Source organism: Camelus bactrianus, chromosome 3 (genome assembly GCF_048773025.1).
Source record: "Camelus bactrianus isolate YW-2024 breed Bactrian camel chromosome 3, ASM4877302v1, whole genome shotgun sequence".
Classification (NCBI taxonomy): domain Eukaryota; kingdom Metazoa; phylum Chordata; class Mammalia; order Artiodactyla; family Camelidae; genus Camelus; species Camelus bactrianus.
Window position 1 is genome coordinate 2868139 of NC_133541.1, and position 18625 is coordinate 2886763.

Consider the following 18625-nt stretch of genomic DNA (forward strand, 5'->3'; position numbering starts at 1 on the left):
GAAAATAAACACAATTAGTAAAAACAAAACAACAGCATGTCACACTTCTCAAGATGCATGTAAGGCAGTGCCTGCAGGAGGTTGCATGGCGCTACATTCCTGTATCACAAAAGAAGGAAAGTCCCTGATCACTTACGTCAGATCTCGCCTTGGTGAACTAGAAAAGCAAGAGCAGGTGAAACTCTGAGAGAAGAAAGGAAATGATAAGCATCAGACAGAAGCCAGCAGATTGGAAAAAGAAGGAATCATTGGAAAAAGCCGTGAAGCCCAAAGCTGGCTTTTCGAGGGAATCAATAAAATTAATAAACCTCAAGCTGAGCTGCAGGAAGAAGGAGAGAAAACACAAATTAGATGTCAGAAGCGAGAGAGACGGCGTCACCGTTGGTCCTACAGATACTGAAAGTACAGTGAGGGGAGAGTTGGCATAAATCTGATGGCAATAAATTTTAAAAGTTAGATAAAATGGATGTATTCCTCGGAAGACAAAAACTACCAGAACTTATTTGAGGGAAAATAGGCCATCTGAGTAGGAGTATACATGTATGACAAATTGAAATGTGGTTTAAAATCTTTCCAGAAGGAAAATGCGGGCCTGCACGGCTCCTCTGCTGATGCAGCCAGACATTTAGAGGAGAAGCACCTGCAGCCAGCAGCACACTCGCCAGCGCAGCGCTTCTCCCGCAACGGCAAGACGAGGGGACCCCGTTCTCAGCACTGCTGTTCAGCGCTGCACTGCAGGTCCCAGACAGGGCGACCCTTACGCAGGAAAACCAGTGGAGCACATCAGGTCAGAAAGGAAGTAAGACTGACTTGGCGTTCAGACCACACACTTGTCTATGCAGACAATCCTTGGAGTCTAGAAAAACAGCCCCTGGAAGTCACATGTGAGTTTAGCGAAGCTGCAGAACACAAGATCAGCACACAAAACGTGCTCATCTTTGCACACAGACAACAGTTAGAAATAAAAGTGAAAAATGCCATTCCCAATGTCACAAAAATACCAAGTCCTTGGGGATAAATCCAACAAAAAGTGCAGGACCTATGCACTGAAAACAACAAGTTTTTGATGAGCAACTAAAATAGACCTAATTAAACAGAGAGACGGACCAGAGCTGCAGATTGGGAGACATTACGTGGGGTGTCAGTTGTCCCCAGATGTATATGTGGATTCAGGGCAACACCAGTCAAAATCCTAGCAGGCCCCCACTTTTGGTAGAAATCGACAACCTAGTTCTAAAATTCATGTACAGTGTGCAGTATGAAAAGGAATATGTACATGTGTATATAGGTGTGTAACTGAATTACTATGCTGTGCGCCAGAAACTAACACAGCATTGTAAACTGACTGCACTTCAATTAAAAAAGAAGAAAAGGAAAAAACAAAACCAAAAAAGGCTCTTGTCCACAAAGAAAAAAAAATCACGTACAGATCGCAAACTACTTAAGGTAGTTAAATAATTTTGAAATAGAAGAATGAATCTGGAAGATTTTCACTATCTGATTTCAGGACTTACTATATGGTTTTCAGGATTTACTCTTTGGACAAACAGGGCAATAGAATAGAAGAGAGAATTCAAAAATAGACGTGTGTATATGCTGACTGGCTTTTGATAAATGTGCACATCAGTGGAGAAAGGACAGTCTCTCTCTCCTTTCTGGAACAATTGGTGACCCATAAAAATTAACTTTGTCCTATGCCTTGCACCACATACAAAATTTAGTCAGAATGGGTCACAAACTTAAACTGAAAACTGCAAAGCTTCTAGAAGAAAACATACAGGAAATCTTTGGGACTTTAGGTTAGACAAATACTTCTTAGATGTAACGTCAAAAGCATGACCTATAAAAGGAAACGTTGGTGCCTTCTACTTCCTCAAAATCAGTATCTTCCCTTAGAAAGAAGATACCGGGAGAGAGGCACAAACTGGAAGAAAATACTTGCAGGTCACATGCATGACAAAGGACTTGTAGCCAGAATATGTAAAGAACTCTCAAAAGTCAACAACAGGAGACAAGGAACTGAATACAAAATAAGCAAAAGATTGGGAACCGAGTGGTCTGTCCCAGCTCCAGAAGGACCTGAGGCTGAAGAGGGGCCGCCCCAGCCCTTGTGCTTGAGGGGGACTCAGCCGTGGACAGAGCTGCCCACCCTGGCCACCGAGCACTGTGTGTGTGTCTCACCCTCTCCTGGATGACCTCTCTCACTGTTTCCCATTGGGTATTGTGGATTTCCTAGGGGACAATCCTATCTCTTTATATAATGAGTTTCCACTCTGCTTTTCCAATATTTTATCTCTTGTTGGCTCTCTGTCTGCTTCTCATTTTTTGGCGGGGCTGTTGGAAGAGCAGATAACTTACATCCTCCTGGGACCTGTAGCCACGAACGGGGCGGGGGGGGTGGGGGGAGTGAGAATGTTTATTAATGACCGCACAACCTTTTAAAAGCCCATTCTCCAGTGTGGTTTCTGGAACCCAGATAAACTTTTTGAGTCTGAAGCTGGAGGAAACTCACACAGCTCTTCAGAGCTGCAGGGTCTTGGAGAAACAAGCGATTTCCTAACATTAAGGAAATGTTCTGTGTGCTTTGAACGTGGGTTCTCATCATCGCAGTAGTGACGGGAAGCCGTGTTCTCGCTGCCGACCCCCACACGCAGGACCCGCAGGGGTGCTTGGACACTGCGTTGTATTAAACGTCCGTGGGGGACCGAGCCTGCCCAGTCTCACCAAACGGGTGCTGACTCCACTGTAAACTAACAGGAAGTGTTTAAGGCGGTGTGAGCTGAAAGTCAGTCACGCTGCTAAAACCCCGTGTCAGGCCGAAGTGTCCACTGTCTCCTAGAACAGCCTTGAATGGCCTTGGGAAGGCTGAGCCCTCCTTCTACTCGTTTCTTGCACATCTTCCCACGGGGCGCTGTCCTTGGTGGCCCCCAGGCCGTTCCCCCGCCCCGCCTGGCAGGTGCTGGACGCTGGGAGAGGAGCAGGTGGACGGTAGGAAGTGTGGTCTCCCACAATGGGAGCCGTCACCGCAGTCCCCAAGGAGGCAGGACAGTCCACTCTCCACTCCCCCAGTTCCCTTAGCTTGGCGTTCACATCTTTTGAGGCTTTGACCTGAAACCATTGTCCAGCTTCCTTGGACTGGCCCCACCTCGGCCACCCTGTGCTGAGGGGTCCATGGGAAGAGAGGGCCCGTTGGTGAACAGACAGCACTGCAGCCGTCGAGTGAGCAGTTTTTGCACACACGTGTGCACACACACTGTAAGTCGCGCTTCAGCCCGGGAGGGGAGCAGGTGAGCGGTCACCCCCAGGCACAGGTGGGGAAACTGGCCGGCTCGTTCAAGATGACTTAGCTGGGAGCAGGACCTTGTCCCTGGAGCCCAGGTGGCTGCAAGTCCTTCAAGGACAGGCTCCTCCTTGTCAGTCTGTCCCACAGTAACCCCACTGCACAAGCAGGTGAGGGGCGTGGAGGCACTCAGGGATGGGTGGCCCCTTGAAGCCTCCTGGTTCCTCTGCACACGTGCCCAGGACCCTTGCAAAAGCCCTGCTAGGCTTGGAGGGCCAGGCAGCATTCAAGGGTCCCCATCACTGGGCATGAGTTGCATTCTTTTTGAAAATAAATGACACCCAATTCACACGTGCAGGTGGCGTGTCCTGTGGGCAAGTTGTTCCAACCTCGTCGTGCTGGGTAGCACAGTCCTTTGGCCTTGGAGGGGGGAGGACTCGGAGGCAGCTGCTGTGAGCGTCCCACACGTTCTGGGTCACCCTTTGGCCTGACCATCTGTCTTCTGGAGAGGCCATCTGTGCGGGCCACCGCGTGCGGGAGACACACCGCAGGGCCGGTCTCCGCCGGGGGGGGGGGGGGACGGAGGGACACATGGACCAGAGCTGGAGCACGTTCGGGCTGGCTGACCTCGGAGGAAGTGGGGAAGCTTGTTTGATTTTCAGGGGAAAGGAATTCCACAGGGGAAGGAGTCGGGACTTCGGTAGTCGGCAATATCAGCTCTAAAAATGCAATTTCCGGATTAATAACAAAGGCTGTTCTCGCCCGCTCGCTCCTGCACGGCGCGCTCCGACCACAGAGCATATTGTGCCCCGCGGCCCCGGCGCAGGCACGGCTTCGCCGTCCTCCCCGCGTACCGGGCCCCCTGGAAATGAGAAACGCACCTCGGCCGGCCGGCCGCGGTTAAATATTAAAGCTTGTAACTGCAATATTTGTGCGACTGCGTATTGCATTACGGTGGAGAAGAACTCACAGGAAAGATTGTTCTTTTCTGAAACCTCCAATATCCAAGCCACTGTGACCTATTTTGTCCTGCTCAGAGGGTGTTGGCATCAAGGACCCGTTTAGACATAGAACAAAATGTCTCGACCACCCGCGTGCACACATACGCAACACGTACGTATGTCTGTCATGCACGTACGTCTGTTGACACACAGACGCATGTACACCTGGGTGTGTGTTTTTACACATGCTCCAAAGTGCCGATTAACGTGCTAAATACCATGTGTGATTTTAGACTGCTTCCCCATCGGGCTGCTTCAGGAAGGGGAGCAGGTGGGCCTCCATTTAAAACAGACTCATCCGTTCCCTGGTCAAGAAGTTCTTCTTTAGGAAGAACTCAAACGCCAAAGGGAAAGGCTAGAGTCAGCGAAGGTGCGCGACACGCCGTGTGCTGCTCCAGCTCACCCACCGGCCCTGGGGTGGAAAAGAAGGAAACGTTATATGTTAAGGGTTAAAAATTAGACACAGCAAGCAAACTGAGAGCGAAGGAAAGAGGGACCAGGACGTCAGGGGGACGGTAATATAGCCTGTAGTTTACACGGAAGGATTCTTGGAATCTCGAAACAAAGACTAACATTCAAACCGCTAAAATGGCTCTAGTACTGAGCGGACAAACGAGCCTCTAGTTCTAAAACAGGACAAAATACGTGAAGTGCTCATCGTGACCACTGTCTGTTAGCAGAACGAACAGGGTGGGCACACGGTCCGCACCTCCCCTGGCTCCCAGCCGGGTCTAGCTCATGGATTCATAAACACCACTTGTTTTGAAAATGACTATATTGTGAATTAAACCTAAGTCTCTTGACGGGAAACACTACAGACTCGGAGTTTCATGGTGACCTGAAGCAAACCCCCCAAAACGCTGCAGCGCACAGGTCATCGTGCTCGGACCCTGCCTCCGCCGGCCTGACGCTCGGGGCGGGGCTGTGCCGTCTGGGCAGGGCCACTCGTCCGTGGAGGCCACAGCGGGTGTCTGTGAGGGCCCAGGGGAGAGAAGGTCCGGGTGACTTCCCGCGCCATGGCTGGGGCCTGCCCACCTCTCCCAGGGGAAGGGTGCGCCATTTCTGTCCAAGAATCATGCGGACCTAGATCCCAGCTCTGTCTTGCTGTCAGACTGTGTCCTGTAAGCTTCAACTGCAGGATGTCCAAATCCAGGGACAGTCCTGCAGTCGTGGTTCTGGTCACAGGTGATGGTCCTGAGAGGTCGCGGGCAGTGGATGATGGCTGAGAGTGAAGGTCAGAGGCCAGTGCCGAGGGCAATAATGTGGGTGACGATTGTCGGTGAAGGTCATGGTTGATGGTCATAGCACCTATGGCAAAGGTCATGAGGACGCCTTCGGGGAAAAGCGTGCTGTGCGGGGATGCGGCGCCGTCGTCTGGCTCATGGGTGGACCTTGGTTCCGTCCAGGAGCAGCTTGCTTGTACAGCATCTCAGACTGAATTGTGAGGGGGCACGTGTGAGGCGGGGGCCTGAAGGGGCCCGTGTGCAGCTGAGGCATGAGTGAGCCTGACCCCAAAGAAGAAAGATGGACAGTTCGAGCAACAGTGAGTCAAATCCAGAAAAACGTGTGGGTGTGGCTGTGAACGTTTGCTGCTGTTCTTCTGTGGTTTCTGTGCAGAAATTCAGGGGGACAGACTGGGAGGTGGGTCCTGGTAGGACATTCAGGGAAATACAGCCCGCGGTCACCACTGAGCCTGAAGCAGAGCGAGCGTCCACATCTAAATGGGGCGGGGTGACCCTCAGAAGCGATCAGAGGCAGTCTGGCTGGTGTCCCCCGTGGAGGGCGGCTTCTCCGGAGGGGACGCGAGGAGGCTGGGCCTGCCTCTGCTTTTCCCAGCGGGCAGGCAGCTCAATGGAGAAACTCATGCTGTTAAAACCAGCTCCCCAGGAAGGATGGAGATACAGCCAGTGTCCTTGACTGTGGGTCCGTCTGGATGTGTGAGTCCTGACCGCGTGTCCTTTGTAAACACCCCGTCTGGCGGCTACTTTCAGGTCTCCTTGAAGTCACCTGTCACACCGGCACACACAGAGGTGGCTCTGTCCCTGGTCCCCTCCCGTACAGACCTTACAGCTGGCCACCGGTTCTTCAGAGACAGTATTGTGAAGTCATGTATTCACATTTTAATAGTTTGAGGTATCTTGGCGATGGATTGAATCACAGGATAAAATAGAAGTGCATTTTCTGTTTTCTGAAACGTATTCGGTCTGTATTTTCCTATCCGAATTCTGGGACCCTGTAAAGTTTTAACATAAAGTGAGGACTTCTTGAATATGACCGTGTACAGGTGTTTCCCTCATACCCTGCAGCCTGTCCCTTCACAGCCTTCCACGGCAGCAACGCAGAGAAGGCGGTTTTGCTGAAAATCTCCAGACGAACTCACCCTCGTGCTGAGGTCATGATGGGAGACACCCGCCTCCAGCTGATGCTGCGGGAAGGGAGGTAGCGCCGAGAGGCAAGCAAGGCTCCGATGCGTGCGGCTCTGGTCCTGCATCCATGCGGTCGCGCCGGCAGGTGCACCAGCTATTTCACAGCTGGTGTGTTTGCTGCTGACTTGAAACCCAAGCAGATGGATGCGTGAAAGCAAGCAAAGAACTTCAAAAGGATTTTACAAAATGATGTGTGTGAATCTGGGGATGAAATCTGCTGGACTGAAACCCAGACGCATTCTACAAGCTTGTGGGCCAGAAAGTGAACTTCAGAAGAGCAGAAACAAACCAAACGTGTGAAGAGCAGAAAAGGCATTTCTTTAAAGCGCTACGCCTAAGCCACACAGTGTTCACTCCGGGGGTCATTTCGCTCATGGAGATGGTGCTGCGAGGGGCCCCAGGCGCCAGCGCTGGTGCTGGCCCCGGCGGGTATTTCTGCCTCCGCACGTGCTCACATGCGGGCTGTGAGCCCGTCTCGCACGGGTGGGGAGCAGGGACCACGACGAGTGCTGGCTGTCTCTTGTGCTTGTTGTAATGAGGAAAAAGGAGCAGATTTGGTCTAATGACTGACAACTGGGGCTGACACCAAGCAGGTCCCTGTGCGGCCTCCTGGGGCCAGACCCCACATCTGAGCCCTTGTCTGTAGGAAGCTTTAGTCTCTGAGGCCTTCCCTGGGTTCCAAGGAGCAAATTTAATCAGAGAAGTGAGAAAATACAGAGAGAAAGGAAAACAGTCAAACAAGGCAAAATAACCATAGTTCAGCCACTAAGCAAAGTCGAGGGCCTTCAGCTCCTCCTCAAGGGCTGTGGGTAATGCTCTGAGCCTCGTCCTTCGAGCTGTTCTGCAGAGGCCAAAACCTCTACCTGGTGGAAGAAGATAACACGTGCTGCCCCCCAGCTCTGCACCTGCCTCTGTGGGCATCCCCACCATCCCGGGGACAGCGGAGGACACTGCTCGCCCATGCTGGACGCAGGCAGTGGTGCGGCAAGTTCAAGGCGTTCAAGACGAGTGCACTTGCCAGGGGCCCTCACTGCGGCCGAACGACTGGCCCTCACCCCCTCGGAAGCTGACTCATGTCACGGCGGCGTCTGCTGGGTACAGTGCCTTGACCGCTATCGCGCTTTCTCCCCGCAGCCTTTGTGGGGAGAACACTGCAGGATTCATCCGGAGTTGGGTTTGTGACTTGGGCTGCTGTCGGGGAAAGTGAAAGCCAGTAGCTTTCCATGGTGTAAGTATTCTGTGATTTCAAATCACCTTGGAAAGCCTCTTCCACTCTGTGGGGGAAGGACTACGCGCATGAGCTAGCGTGGAGACAGCGCCCTGCTTCTGTTGAACCATTTGCCTGTAGCTCTCTTGTGTACAGAGCATTTCAAGAAAACTAGGGGTAAGTCCTATTCTTAAGGTCAAAACTGCAACAGCAGATGTTGTTTTCCTCCTCCGGGGCCATCCTGAGACTAGTTAAAGATGCTCTGCCCCAGCGTGTTCCACACTGTCCCCAGTCCCTGCGCAGGTCCTCCGACTCCGAGCGGTGGGCAGTGGGACTGCTGCAGGGCTGGACGGGCAGCCTTGTCCAGCTTCCCGGGCCTTCTGCTAGTGCTTGCTCTGAACGGGATGCTGCCCGTGCTGGGGGTGCAGATGCCTTCATGTTCCCAGAACCGATGGTCTACACGGGGGATGACGGTGGCCAGGTCCTTGATGTGAAAACCCATCTGCCTAAGTAGGACAAAATAAGCCCTTTGTGGCTTTCTCTGCCACCATGGAACGCATCAAAGTCACAGCTTCCCCACGCTCACAGGCTGCTGTGTGTGAACCGTTGCACCGGCATCCATCACGCACTTTGATGGCCCGCCATGTGGGGCCTGCTTCAGCATCTCTGGAGAGAGGGGGTGGGGACCATGGATTCTGGGACAAGGTCCTGGTGACAGCCACATCATGTCTCCGATGGCCCATTTATGTGTTCACGTGGCTGGGCCACGGTGCCCAGATCTTGGGTCAAGCATTTTTCTGGATGTTTCTGTGAAGTTGGTTTTTGGGTGAGGTTAACATTTAAATTGGTGGACGGAGTGAGCAGGTTGCCCTCTCTGATGTGGGTGGGTCTCGTCCAATCAGCTGAAGAGCTGGATAGAAGTGAGAAGGGGTTTGTTGGCTGACCTCCCCTGAGCAGGAGGGACCTGTCAGCAGAGGGCTGTGGACTCAACTTGCAGCTCTTCCACGAGCCTCCAGCCTGCTGGCCTCTCCAGCAGGCTTCGGGGCCTCTGAGTCTCCATAATTGTGCGAGCCATTCTTTAAAATAAATCTCTTCCTCTCTCTATACACACGTATGTTCACATCCTGTTGGTTTGTCTGGAGAACCTTCACTAATACCCAACCTTATTCATAAACATCATAATCTCTCTTGAAAAGAGTTGGGTAATTGGCCCCGGACCACACAGCCAGTGAAGGACCTGGACCCTGTCACATCTGTCTGTCTGGCTTTAAACTCACCACCTGGCAGCAGAGGTGGAACGGAGCAGACCGTGTTCTGAGCACCGTGCCCGGCAATCCCCTGTGTGATCCTCATGAGGCTCCTTGGAGGGGCTGCCCTCATCACTCCAGCTTACAGATGAGGAGACAGAGGCACAGAAAGGTTACATAACCTGCCTAAGGTCACACAGCTAGTTAGCAGCAGAGCTCAGATTTGAATCCAAGCCATCTACCCCCAGAGCCCCGCCTGCTCCTACCTCTACACGCCGGCATCCTCTGCAGTCTCCCTCTCTCCATGGGGAGACACGCAGTAAAATCAGTGGATTTTGTAATATTGTAGGGGGCACTGCCTGCCTGTGTGGTTGTGGCGGTCCTGTGTCCTCTCAGAAGTGCCTGGTCCTCTGTGGGCTGTTCCTACGTGTTACAGAGGGAACTCAGACACGAGCCCCACGAGGGCGGCTGCTGAACAAGCCCTCACACACGTGTCTTCACGGGGACAGACAGGTGGGCGTCTCTGCCGCTGTGGGGGCTGGCTCTCTCCTGAGCGGTGACCAGGTAGGCAGGTGGCTGGGGGCCTGTTTCTCCTGGCAGGTGATTCTAAGCGAACTTTCTCCAATTTGAGCAATTATAAAATAATCTACCACAATTTCTGATTTGTAAAAGCACTCGAGTTTACCCACCTCCCAAGAGGGAGAGTTTCGCTCAGACCCAAGTAACTGAATCCAGCTCCTGGCACCAGATTGGAGTCGTGTGTGACAAGGAAAATGCACCAGACATGGCACGCTGGGTGCCCGGAACCCAGCCCTGGGTGCACGGGCCTTGCCCGCTGGAGCTTGGCTTCAAGAGAGGGAAGGACCAAAACTGCAAAAAACGACACGCCGAAGAGTGAAGGGGCGGCCTCGCTCCCTGTGTGGCAGAGGCTTGGGGGCGGGCAGCTGCGTCTTGGGGTGAAGGCGCGGGGTGGGTGCAGGTGCCTCGTGGGCCCCGCCGGCCCTGGTGGACCGCAGCAGCCATCCCACCTCCTCGGCACCCACAACCCCGCCCTTCGTCTCTGCACTCGAAAAGCAAATGGCATTTATAATCTTACTAAATCTAAAACAAAGCATATGCATTCCAGAAAATTTTCAAAATAGGGAGAAGTCTGGCATTACAGCTGTGTTTAATTGCAGCCTCCCTGCCCCCCGCCCCCCTCTGTGCGGGTGACATCGCGGACTGTCTTGGCCGCTGTTCCTGTCTACGGAGGTAGCAGAGGGCGTGGTGGCACCGCCGTGGGGCAGGGTCTCTGTCACACTCTGCGGGTTCACAGACTGGGCTGGGCTGGGCTGGGCACACCACTGCGATCTGGTTTTCAAGACACACGAGGTACAGTTTCCCCGGGGTGTTGCCGGCGTCATAAGCACGACGCAACGTACATTATGCTGTGAGCCATTGTCACTAGTTACCAGCTTCCTCCAGTGATGAAATTGCAGTATTTAAAATGTTTCTACTGTTTGTGATACTTTTACGTGACGCTTGTCTTAGATTAATCTTGACCCACCTCATCAGGGTTTCACATCGGACTTCCCGGCACGTGAGTCTGGGTGTGTACGCAGGTGTCCAAGGACACCGGTTGCTCAGAGGACGCAAAATCCCTCTTTTCCCTGCCTCCCTCCCAGCCCGAGACCTCCCTTCCCTCCTTTTACGTGTTCACGTTTGATTCCTGAATCGCTGCGCGGGCTGTCTCCCTGATAAACAGGCTCAAGCCCCACCTAGAAGGGGGTCAGGACCCTCCGTGCCCCTCCGGCAGCGCCGCCCCGTCCTGTGCAGCCGGCCCCCGCTGCGCTCCACGCCTGGTCCTCCGTGGACCTGCTTGTTCACGCCTCTCGTGCTGTGTTCTGCCGGCTCGTTTGCAGTCGGTCTTCCCCACGCCCTTAGGCCTTTCTCTGCAGTTGGGACTGTATTTTCCCTTTTACTGAAGTATTTATAAAATTTGTTATTGTTGAAGTATTTGTAATGTGGGGTTAGTTCCAGGTGCACAGCACAGTGGCTTGGTGTTTTTGGCGATTACACTCCATTGTAGGTTATCACAGGACAGTGGGTATAATTCCCTGTGTGGCACAGTGTGTTCTTTTTTAAGCTTTTTTTTTTTCTTTTGTAGGAGGGGATATTTGATTATCTTTTTAACGGCGGTGCTGGGGACTGAACCCAGGACCTCGTGCATGCTCGGCACACGCTCTCGCTCTGTGCTGTGCCTCCCCTCCCCCCCGAGTCCATTCTTGTCGCTTATCGATTCCGTGTACACCGTGTGTGTATGTTAATCCCACTCCCCTAATTTAACTTGTGCCCCTCCCCCCTTTGGTAACCACTGGTTCGTTTTCTGTCTGTGAGTCTGTTTCTGTTTTACCCACATCCAAGCACAGAGGTTCTCGAAAAACTTCCTCACATGAGGGACTGACACCAAGTGCAGCCCCAGCTAAGACTGTCCCTCACCCACGTCGCCCGCGACTTCCGCCCCCTCAGGAGCACCGCTGGGCCCAGTGACTGCCGCGGACAGCAACCATATGTTTAAAAATTACTCCTTACCTGCTTTAAAGGTAAACACTTACTTGGAATTCCAGCGTATGCCCTCGGGAGCCTGGGACACGGCCTGCGGGCCGCCGGGTCTGTGTCCTGCGGCTTCAGAGAGCGGCTCGGCCGTTCTGTCTCCCGCGTGCAGACCCTCCACCTCTCTGGACGCAGAAACGCTCTGCTCTGCTTTGAGGCACAATCCCCAGCACCTTTGCCTGCAGCTCGCGCCCGGCGTCCGGGAGCTGAGCGTGCCGCCCCGCCGGGCTCCCGTCTCCGTGACCCTCCGTCTGCTCGCCTCGGCGCCGGCCCCGCCTGTCAGCCAGGCTGACCCGGGGGTGCTCGTCCCTAACGCCCCTCTGTGCCCCCCGCCCCCTCTGCGCTGTGGGCCGCTCCACAGAACAGGCCCCTTTAGAGGCCTCCTTGAGAGAATTTAGATTCTTTTTCCAATTTTCTTTTAAGTCCTAGCTGCTTGAAGCAGGTGAGCGGCAAGAACTTACTCAGCGTCTGCCCTTTAGCCCTGGTCTCGCGTCATCCAAATGCGCTGGTTTTGCCAGCGTCAGTGAAGACAACGAACTGTCATCCGAGCAACTGGAAGTATTTGTATAAGGACAGTGACCCCTTCACACAGGCGGCTGAGCTGTAGTTTAGACATTTTAAGTAACATGCTTGCATTTTTTTGAATTAGAGTTCCCTCTGGATATATGCCCAGGAGTGGGATTGCTGGATCACATGGTAAGTCTATTTTTAGTTTTTTGAGGAATCTCCATTCTGTTTTCCATAATGGCTGCACCAAACTGCGTTCCCACCAGCACTGTTTTCACAGCAGCACTGTTTTCAGCAGCCAAGACATAAAAGCAACATAAATGTCCATCGACAGATGACTGGATAAAGTTGTGGTGTATTTATACAATGGAGCACTACTCAGCCATAAAAAATATAAAATAAAGCCATTTGCAGCAACATGGATGGACCTGGAAATTGTCATTCTAAGTGAAGTGAGCCAGAGAGAGGGAGAAAACATGCCATATGGTATCACTCGTGTGGAATCTGAGAAAGAAAGAAACAAAGGAAGGAAGACAGTAATGAACTCACCCACAAAACAGAAACAGACGCGCAGACGTAGTGAACAACCATGGTTACCAGGGGAAAGGTGGTGGGAAGGGATGATTTGGGAGCTTGAGATTTGCAAATGTTAACCATTATGTATAAAAATAGATTAAAAAACAAATTTCTTCTGTATAACACAGGGAACTATATTCAACATCTTGTAATAACCTTAATGAAAAAGAATATGAAAACAAATCTATGTATGTATATACATGAATGACTGAGACAGGATGCTGGACACCAGAGACTGACACGTTGTAGACTGACTAGACTTCAATTAAAAAAAAAAAAGATGCGAAGGTGATGAGAAAAATGTGCAGGTGCACCCAGTCCTGCCTGGCGTTAGCGCCAGCGGTGTGGATGTGCCTCTGCGTAATAACTTCCTGCCCAGAATCCCGTCCCAGCACCCTGCAAGCTACCCTCCTGCCTTCGAGAATCTCACCTCTTGGCTCCAGGACGCCTGGACCACCTGCCATCACGTTTGTCCTCGAGAACCCGGTGGGTGGATGGAAGGGATGGGAGCCCGGCCTGGGTCACTGGGTTCTCATTCAGTGAAGCGAGGCAACCACGTTTTAATTTCGCTTACTTACAGCCTTTCTGGGTGACTTGGTGAGACAATAAAAATCCATACAAAAGCAGCCACTTCTCTGCTACCTGGAGAAAGTGTGTTGGTCCTGGGACGGAAGGAGACTGACAGGCAGAGAAAAGAGGGGACGACTGAGCTGGAGGAGGGAGGCGGCAGGCCAGCGGGTGCAGCCAGAAAGTGGGGGCGAGTGCCAGACCCCCACCCGCCATGGGCTGTCGGAGAGCAAGCCTGACCCGAGCTTCCAGGCCCAAGGGGCTGGGCTGGGGCTCTGTCTCTAGTAACTCAGAGGGCTGTGCAGGCCCTCAGCTTGCTGCTGGCCCCGGGGGAGGGCCCTGGAACCCGGCCAGCTGTGTCCCCGCATCAGACGTGCCAGGACGAGAGGCCGCACCGTCCTGCGTCCTGCGGCTTTGGCTGCGGCCGGCGGCGGGGCGGGCTCTGCTGCTCCTGCTGGGCGGCTGCTCTCCCGGGTACCCTCCCCAGGGCCGGCGGGGCCGCGGGGCTGCCCAGTGCACCGCGCAGTTCACGCCTCGCGCCTCCATGCACCCGAAGGCCCCCTGCTCTCCCACCTCTAGTAGACCTTTCCTTTTTTGGAAAGAAAGCAGACCTGCCTGGTCCGCCACTTCCCACAGGCTGCTGGCTCCCGGCTCGCACACTGACTCGTGGGCCAGCACCCTTATCTCATGCCTTCAGCACCCTCAGCCCCCACCTGCAAGTCCTCAGGCCCACCTGGACCCCTCGAGGGCGGGGGAGCCACACTTAAAGGCAGAGGTGCCGAAATTGGCCAAGGAACAGAAACATTCCTAGCTGATGAGAAGCAACTTGTGTGCATTTCTAAAGCAAACCGAAAACGTACCCCTGAAGCGCTTCCAGACCTGTGAGTGCAAAGAAAAAGCAGCCAGCCCCGCGGCCCCCGTTTACAGGGGAGCCTGCAGCGCCTCTGTCCCTGTCTGGGCCGCCACCCACTTACGGGGAGGGACCGAAACACCCTGGGACTTGCAGACTCCACAGAAAACTTCCCTGGACTGAGAAACCTGGGCTCTTACTTCTAATAAGGCGACGGAAGTTTAGCATCTCACAGGCCGTAACTCACGGCGGCGGTGGTGTTAACACTTCACGCAGCTATCTGCTCTTTCCAGCCGTTTGTGGGGGAGGCCGCCGAGCACAGCGATCTCGGGATGTGCGGCGGCAGAGGGGTCTTACCGTATACAACGATCTCGTTTCCTAAAGCGGGAAGACTTACGCAGGGCGGCGTTTACTCTGTGAATGCTGAAAAACAAAACGGTGAAGTGGCTATTTTAAGGCCACTGTGCAGAGAAACTGTTTAAATACCTGTGAAAATAAAAATAGATCACGCCGGCGATCTCCATAAGGCCGCCTGCAAGCGCACAGAAGCACAGCGGGGCTGGCCTGGCGGCTGCAGCTGCACGGTCTTGACTTTCTTTTTCTCCCACGTAATTATGCTGCAACATGAACATACATACACTACTTTTGGTTGCGATCACCCACCTCAGAGGAAGCAAATACAACACCTTTCGAAGTTTAATTTTCTACTTTCAAAACACGATCTTTACCAAAGATAGCCAGCACCACTGACTCCTGAAACTTCAGGAAAGGTGTTAACAGAAGAGACGTCAACCTTGTCGTTGCAAAGGATGTATATTTCAAACACAGCATCTTGGAATTAGCTCAACCCTGAAGCAATTCCAATACCTTTTCATAAAAAATAAGTGTTTCAGGAAACAGCTCTAAGTTAAACCTTGCGTTTCTGCATGTCCCTCTCGGGGCGCCCCGGAGCGGACGCCCACAGACCCGCCACCGTGGCCGCAGGAGACCAGCGATACAGCCGCCCCGCGGGCTGGGTCTGTGCTGAGAGCTCCTGATGCTGGAGTCCAGACTGGATGAAAGATGAAGGACGCTGGAGGGAGAGTGAGCGAGAGCGGGGGTACCAGCCTGGGGGCCTGAGGCCAAGTGCGAGAATCGTGTGCAAAGGGGTCTTAAAGAGGGAGGGGCTTCTGATTTTGTTTTTCAGTCCCTTTTGACTCGCAGGTTGGTTTTGTTCATTTTCTGTTGGGAATTTAAATTCTAGGAAAACTGTGGGGTTCTCTGTCCAGACCTGCGTCAGGTCGGCCGCGGCTTGTGGCGTGTCTGCCTCTGCGCCCAGGCGGGAGGAGAGCCCGGCCCACTGGGCGGCATGGCTCCTCCCAGACACCAGGCCGAGGACGGCTTTTTATAGCCAGGCTGCCTCCTCCGGGCCTTATCAGGGTGACGAAAATAACCTCTGAAAGCCCAGGGCCGGACCAGGGGGCTGTGGTGGTGGTGGTGTTAACATGTCCCTGGAAAACGAACAGTCTCTTAATGAAAGGTGCAGCAAGGCTCCCCTGACGGCCGCGGCGCCCGCAGCGCCTGGCCAGCCACGTTCGCAGAGGGGACGCTCCGGAGCTGGGCCATGGGCTTCCTGGTCCTTCTCCCCCTCCTTCCTTCCTGGCACCGGTCAGCATGCAGGTCAGTCTTTAATTGCTAGAAGCAAGTTGGCCATGATCTCAGCTCTCACTGAACCCACGCTGCATCATAAAGTGTAATGCATTTCAGTGTGAAAATGGCAGTTCAGCTCTTAATAGTCCTTTCCTGGCGTTCAAAACCATTTCTTCTCTTTTAAATGTGTCCGTTCTCAATGAACAGAACATTGAGGGGGATTAAATTTGGTGAACTTGAGGTTTTATTGTTTTGCTTTGTTTTTGTTTTCTTTGAGCATTGGTTAATTCAACTTCCGAATACTGAGAAGATTGTTACGGATGTAACCCAATGTATAAAATTATGCTAAGCTGACTGGCAAATACAAAAAAGGCTTCGTGGTTTTTCCTGAAGGCCATTTGACTATGTGAAAAATATTCAAGTATTTAACACGACGGGCGGAGGTCAGTAAGGTGCCTGGTTAGGGAGTCTTCCTCCCTCATCCGAATAATAAACATTTCACAATGTCTGAGTTGTGGCTTTTCTCCAGGTCACACCTTAACTCACTCTGGGGTGTCAGTTGCTCTGGGGGTGGGGGTGGTCTGGGAATCCTGGGCAGGGGTGCACGGCTCCCTGGAGGGTGGCCCTGTGGCCCCCGCTTTAGCGCTGGGCACCGCGGCTCTGGCATTTTTTGGTATTTATACAACATTTAAATATATGCAAAACACTGTCAACAAATGGTTAAAGGGGTCATCTCAGGATGGTGGGACTGTTTTAGCTCTCTCTTCCACTTCCATGCATTGTTCAAGTTATTCCAAAGAGTGTGTGCAAATTATATAAACCAGAACAGCAGTGAAGCTGTTTTCACAGTAAGACCAAAAAAACCCAAAAAACTCCCCCCAAAAAAACCCCCAAACCCTAAACCGAAACAAACACACAAACGAGAACTTTCCAAGCGTCGTCATGAACCGACCTGATGATTTCCTCAGAACGAAGCCGAGGCCCGCCCTGCCCGAGGGCTCGCGGGCTGTTAACCTCGCGGGGGGACCCAGGAGGTGGCTCCCCTTCCTCTGTTCCCCGGCTCCTTGCTCCTGCCGGGAGCAGGGCCTCGGGCTCTGAGACGTGTGATGCGCCTCCACGCCCCCTTCTGGCCTGGGTCCCTCGGCAGGCTTGGCTGCTGTCTGCCCCTTCAGCCGTGCTGTCCCCCCGCAGGTCAGGACACCGGGCTGAGAGGGTTCAAGCCCCTGCCCAGCGTCGCCCCAGGAGATGGAGGGAAGCTGGAGTGACAGCTGTGAGCCTTCTCGGTCTCGGCTCTGGGGGCACCCGGCAGGGTGGGAGGGCTTCTCCGGGGAGGCAGGGGAGCGGCTGCAGGTCTCTGAGCTGGTGCCACGCGGCTCACCCCTCCAGCGAGCTGGGCCCCACTGCGGTCTGGTGTGGCCAGCACCAGGCCAGCACGTGCCTTGTTCTGTGAGGACGGGCCCACAGAGATCCTCCAGGGCTATGGAAGCGGGGCTGCATCCCAGGGGAGGGGCCACATGGGGCCCCAGAGGGCCGCCCGCCCAGCAGGAGCTCCCTGCAGGTGGTCTGCGAGGATGGAGCCCTGATGCCCCCACGAACCGGAAGCAGCTGCCCAGACAGGACCCGGAGATCAGACAAGGGGTGAAAAGCCAATTACTGGGCTTGAAACTCTTTGCGGGGAAAATCAGGTTGAACAATAAAAACAGAGGAAAAGATACACCGAAAAATCCCACCCGTCCACAGAAAGAAAGGAAAAGGACACGGAAACAAGGAGAGGAAACGAAGATTTGCCTCTGCTGAGCTGCTTGTGTTTCTGATTATTTTATTACTGTGACGCAATCTTGAAAGGAATTGTTTCTTTATTTTTGGTGGGTTCAAGGCAAGCACGTAGAAGCCCCTGTCTCCCACGTGGAGCTGGTGGCCTGCTCCCGCGCTGTCTCCCTTACTTGGTCCAGCAGAGGTTTTTGTGAACTCCTTAGAGTTTCCCGCACATGGCGTTTTGCCACGTGGGCACAAAGGCAGCTGCTTCTTTTTCCTTCCCCAGAGGGACGGCTTCTTTCCTTTTTCTTGCCTGATTGCACTGGCTAGACTCTCCGGTACAACACTGAACAGAAATCATGAGAAGGGACACCCTTGTTTTGTTTCTGGTTTTAGGGAGAAAAGCTTTCAGTCTCTTACTATTCAATTTAAGTTAGTGAGTGTTGAGATTTTTGTAGCTGTCCTTTATTAGGAAGTTTCTGTCTGTTTCTAGTATTGAGTATTTTTAGTTATAAACGGTTGCTGGATTTTCTGAAATCCGCTTCCTGCAGCTGTTCAGATGATCACATATTCCCCCACTTTGTGCTAGCAATGGACTTGATTGAGTTCGTTCATCTTGGTTATAAAACCACTCTGTGTTCCTGGGTCAATTCTCCTTGCTCGTGGTGAGCGACACTTCCTTTTACGCCGCTGACTACGGTCCGCTGACACTTTGTTGAGAACCTCGTCTGTGTTCATGAGAGATGTTGGTCTGAATCTAAGGTGGGTGTTTTATGCAGGACATAACTTTGGATCTTGTTTTTCTTGTTCTTATTTTGTTTTGAATCAGTAAAACAATCTCTGGCTTACGATTGGAATGTTTAACCCATTTACATTTATTGGATTTATTAATATAGTTGGACTTATTTCTGCCATCCTGCTGTTTGTTTTCTTCATATCCATGTCCTTTTTGGTCCCCTGTTCTTTCTTAATTACTTCTTTGTGTATT

At 52.9% G+C, this 18625-nt stretch overlaps 1 long non-coding RNA gene across 5 annotated transcripts in view; it reads right to left on the bottom strand.

Annotated features, from left to right (window-relative positions):
- The window catches only part of LOC141575747 (uncharacterized), a 28032-nt gene extending 10912 nt beyond the window's left edge, over positions 1-17120 (bottom strand). Inside the window, exons 1-4 of one of the 5 annotated variants that reach the window (XR_012503526.1) lie at positions 16835-17120; positions 14454-14676; positions 13267-13514; positions 4500-12764 (exon numbers count right to left, since the gene is read on the bottom strand). This is a non-coding gene — a long non-coding RNA (uncharacterized LOC141575747). Of the gene's footprint in view, positions 1-4499; positions 12765-13266; positions 14677-16834 lie in introns of all 5 variants that reach the window. The other 4 variants (XR_012503527.1, XR_012503525.1, XR_012503528.1 and 1 more) reach the window with 4 other exon arrangements.
- Between the last annotated feature and the right edge of the window lie 1505 nt (positions 17121-18625).